At 35.5% G+C, this 5,000-nt stretch overlaps 1 protein-coding gene and 1 long non-coding RNA gene across 11 annotated transcripts in view; one reads left to right on the forward strand and one right to left on the reverse strand.

Annotated features, from left to right (window-relative positions):
- The window catches only part of LOC115210389 (bone morphogenetic protein 1), a 2,987,986-nt gene that overhangs the window by 427,785 nt on the left and 2,555,201 nt on the right, over positions 1 to 5,000 (forward strand). The gene's annotated exons all lie outside the window — the stretch shown is intronic.
- Positions 1 to 5,000, reverse strand: part of LOC118762946 — a 33,151-nt gene that overhangs the window by 24,682 nt on the left and 3,469 nt on the right. Inside the window, exon 2 of the long non-coding RNA XR_004998699.1 lies at positions 2,915 to 3,026. This is a non-coding gene — a long non-coding RNA (uncharacterized LOC118762946). The remainder of the gene's footprint in view (positions 1 to 2,914; positions 3,027 to 5,000) is intronic.

Consider the following 5,000-nt stretch of genomic DNA (forward strand, 5'->3'; position numbering starts at 1 on the left):
TTAATCTCACATGTTCGAAGCTTATTCTAATATCTTGGCAAAAGAATTCATAGATGTTTTCGGTTTGAACGGCAGTTTTTTTTAATAATTTCCACGTAACTAAACACTTTTAAACTTCGTATACTGGTAGAATGTGTTTATAAAACATATTTTTCTCTTGGCTTTATTGAGAAAATTCTATAGTTTGTAAGATATTTGTTGTTGTTTTTCTTCAATTTCTGCAATTTCAACCAATCAGTGACGTCTATTGAGGTGAAAACATTCTGTGCCGTATGAATGTGCCCCTCGTTTAAGAAACAGATTGGGTTTATTTACATTTTTGAAGAAAAAAAGATATCCTTCCCACCACCCCTAACCCTAACTAACCGTAACCCTAAAACAGATTGAAATGCAATAGATCGATACTAGGATCATAATTATGGGTGACAATTTCATATGACACTGCTAGAAAAACTGCCGTTCAAACCGAAAAGATCCGAATTCATTATTGCATACTTTTATGTATTTAATGTGTTTATTTAGATATAAAGTAAAAAATATTATCAGAAAATATTTTGGGGAATATATTATGTAACAATGTTTCTTGTGTGCGAAAAAAGTTCGCTTTTCAAACACGTCGTAATAACGTGTTTTTAGGTTCAATACCATGCCTTTTGTGTACCATACAAAATTAGACGTCCATATTCCCTGACTCAGCGAGAAGTTGAGCATCTTGCATCTTTCAGGTAAAAATTGCTGATTGAGTTAAAATTCCAGTGAAAGACCAAATGAATCAAATGTGAAGCAATATATTTATTACCTAACTCCCGTATATGTTGTCTGATGATATATCTATATGTTCGCAATCAAGTATGTGTCTATTATTTTACATGACACCTTGTTTACTTAGTTCTTGCTTTTCTTTTCTTTTTCGTATGTTTAGAGGATTTTTGCTTATTTGTTTTCTTCCGCTCAAATCTGTATTTTTGCTTTTATTTAGACAGCTCCACCTCCTTCATACTCATATATATATCCTTACACATATAAGCATCTCCAGTTTTCATTTCAAATGAATGAATGAGTGAATAGTTTGATGACATCAATAGTAATATATGAGATATGCCATCCTCCGCTACACTCCCCGTCTAATGAAAAGAAACTGAAAGTAATAAAACAACGTGTAAAGAATGAAAAGTATGAAAGAAAGCCTTGTAATAAATGTTCTCTGGTCGCATTGATTGCGATAAATTTTACGTGCGGTCATAACGATTTTCTACTTCAAAGATCTTCTCACTTAGCTTTAATATTTTAGTTTTCATCTCCCGAAATCAATCCATGATAGGGTTTTCATGATAGCAGAAATCGTATCTTCCCTTTTATTTAGCTTTTCAATGTTCACAGGGGGGTTTACCTTTAAAAAAAAGTGTTTGAGTGTATGCGTCCTGTATGTGTGTTTGTGCATATTCATGTGCGTATGTCTGTCTGTTATATGCGTCTAGCATTGTGTACGTATGTGTATGTATGTTGTATGTGTGTATCACAAGTCTCTGTCCTCGTGCTATATTAGCCAAAACAGCATTAGCTATCTTTTCAGTTCTACATTCGCTAATGTTTTCTTTTTGACATTTTATATCCAATAAATCCGTAAGTGCACAGCATTTCTAATTCGAAACGTGCGTGTGTATGTATGTGTGTGTCTGCCATTGTAAATAAATGTGCGTACACTTGTTTGTCAGTTGATGAATACGTGTGCATCTGTATGACGTAAGCGTATTCATATCTGTGTATGCAAGCGTGTGCATGTGCTGGTATGAATATTTATGTGCATGCAAATCTCTGTGTGTGCATATCTTTGAATGTGCTTCTTTATGTTTCTGTTTGGAGCAATTTCTTGTGTACTTATCGGTTTTTCTCTGTTCTTATTCTATAATAACACTTATCCATCATACCAGTCACACTTAGCTTATACAACTTCTCAAGAGAATTCTCATAATTTCAAATATTACCATCTTATAGGGTATATTAGACATACAGTAACACCTGACACAGTATGTATACGTGTATTCATAAATCTATATAGTACGTGTGTGTGTGCGCGCGTATATGTGCGTGTGGGTTTTGTGTGTGTGTGTGTGTGTGCACAACATAACATGTATTAGAAAACTTAAGATAAATTAAAGATAGTTTTTAAACTATTTGCTGTGGAACTTGAAACATATCTGCATTCATCTTGTTTTTTTCTTCGTAGACTAAAAAGTATTTGAGGTAGCCCCGACATGTTCCACGGTTCGTTGATCACTCATAAAAAGATAATTACCTCCACTCCATGTCTCTGGCCCGATGATAGCATATAGGGAATTAAGATATATATCAAACATAAATTATAGCTTAACTATATCGGAAAAGTAGCTTTCACTTCTGCGTAAATAAATGTGTATGTGTGTCTATATAAACACACACACACACACACTATATATATATTATATATTAATATAATACATATATATATATATATATTAATATATATAATATATATATATATATATAATATGTATATATATATATATAATATGTATATATATATGTATATATAGTTATATATGTATATATATATATAGGTATGATATATAATATGTATATATATATAATATATATATATATATATATATATATATATATATATATATATAATATATATATATAATTATATATATATATATATATATATATAATATATATATATATATATATATATATATATATACGAGTTTGTCTCAGCTCTATACGACTTAAGTTTCGTGGAATCGTCGGACGAACCGACCTTGTCCCTTATCTAGAGAAAAGTAATGGGGTTTGAGACAAATTCATGATGGCGTCTCGATACCGCCATTATTGGTGGTGGTGCTTCTGGTTAGAGACCTATATCAGTTCTTACCTTATTCTTTGGCCCACATGCTCGGATAGGTTGTTGTTGGGTAGTTGTTGCCACTATGTATGTAGACTGCGGTATGGTGTAATTGGTTCCATCACTTCAATACGTTTGATACCTACAATACATGGTAAGGTGGGAGTAATGTTGAGGATTAGTAGATAATTCTCAGGGAAGAATTAACACACTATTGGTTTCAGTATTTCCGTGGAAGCAACGAAATATGTTGGCGCGAGCTTAAAACTTAAGCTGGATGATCAGCTTACGTGGAGCTGTCTCCATATGGGGATGCAGGTGTAAAAGACAGTTACATGACAAAAATTAAACAATTACTGTACATATCATCGCAAAACAAAAAAAAAGTAAAGAACATAGGCGTAGGAGTGGCTGTTTGGTAAGTAGCTTGCTTACGAACCACATGGTTCCGGGTTCAGTCCCACCGCGTGGCACCTTGGGCAAGTGTCTTCTACTTTAGCCTCGGGCCGACCAAAACCTTGTGAGTGGATTTGGTAGACGGAAACTGAAAGAAGCCCGTCGTATATATGTATATATATATATATATATATATATATATATATATACATGTGTGTGTGTATGTATATGTTTGTGTGTCTGTGTTTGTTCCCCCGACATCGCTTGAGAACCGATGGTGGTGTGTTTACGTCCCCGTAACTTAGCGGTTCGGCAAAGGAGATCGATGGAATAAGTACTAGGCTTACAAAGAATAAGTCATGGGGTCGATTTGCTCGACTAAAGGCGGTGCTCCAGCATGGCCACAGTCAAATGACTGAAACAAGTAAAAGAGTAAAACAGTTAAAAGAGTAACATATATGAAACATTTCTACGAATATGACTTCTTACAAATACAATCATCAGAACAAACAAAAAAAATCAACATTTCTACATGCAGTGGCATAAATACTGAATAAAAAAAAACAGTCACCCTTCTAAATATAGCACCCCTCATTTATCAGGCTTAAAGATCGTAAACCCAACTTCCCTTCGAATCCTAAATGCAGACTCTAAGAGCGAAATGGGCATCGTAACTAAACGTATTCTCGATATCTGATGGGCTTTGGAACAAACCCAATGGGATGGCAACATCGCGGCATCGGGAATAAAACAGCCTGTAGTTTCACCCAGTTCGATATCTTGGATTTCTAACCATCCATGCCGGAATCCCTCCTCTTGGGAGCTTTGGATTTTGGTACGCAATCCACTAATATGAGCGGCCTCAATATCAAGGAATGCACTTCAACACTTGGTGGTTAAAAGATGTTGCCGAAGGGATGTGCTACGACATTCAAAGGCATTTTTGATTGATATTCTATGTATGTATGTATGTATGTATATGTACAGATTTGTATGTCTTGCTTTATGTAAGTATTCTCATGCACATAGTTGCATGTCTAGACATGCGCATAGACACTTAAATGATAAACTTCTAGAGAGTTTTACAGTTTCAGTGATGGATCTATAGTCTTCGCACCAGCTTTCGCCTTTCTGGTTTTGTTTGTTTGTTTGTTTGTTTGTTTGTGTGTATGTATGTATGTAGGTAGATAGGTAGGTAGGTAGGTATGTATGTAGGTAGGTAGGTAGGTATGTATGTATGTATGTATGTATGTATGTATGTATGTATGTAGGTAGGTAGGTAGGTAGGTAGGTAGGTAGGTAGGTAGGTAGGTAGGTAGGTAGGTAAGTGGGTAGGGAGGGAGGCAGCCAGGCAGGCAGGCAGTCGAGCTGGCAGAAACGTTAGCACGCCGGACGAAATCCGTAGCCGTATTTCATCTGCCGCTACGTTGTGAATTCAAATTCCGCCGAGGTCGACTTTGCCTTTCATCCTTTCGGGGTCGATAAATTAAGTACCAGTTACGCACTGGGGTCGATGTAATCGACTTAATACCTATGTCTGTCCTTGTTTGTCGCCTCTGTGTTTAGCCCCTTGTGGGTAATAAAGAAATAGGTAGGTAGGTAGGTAGGTAGGTAGGTAGGAAGGTAGGTAGGTAGGTAGGTATTTATGAGTGTGGTCTACAAGAAGCATGCAAGACTTATAGGAGGCCCTGTGTTATCTGTTTCAGTCTGACTTATTTCA

Source organism: Octopus sinensis, linkage group LG4, assembly GCF_006345805.1.
Source record: "Octopus sinensis linkage group LG4, ASM634580v1, whole genome shotgun sequence".
In the NCBI taxonomy this organism is placed as follows: domain Eukaryota; kingdom Metazoa; phylum Mollusca; class Cephalopoda; order Octopoda; family Octopodidae; genus Octopus; species Octopus sinensis.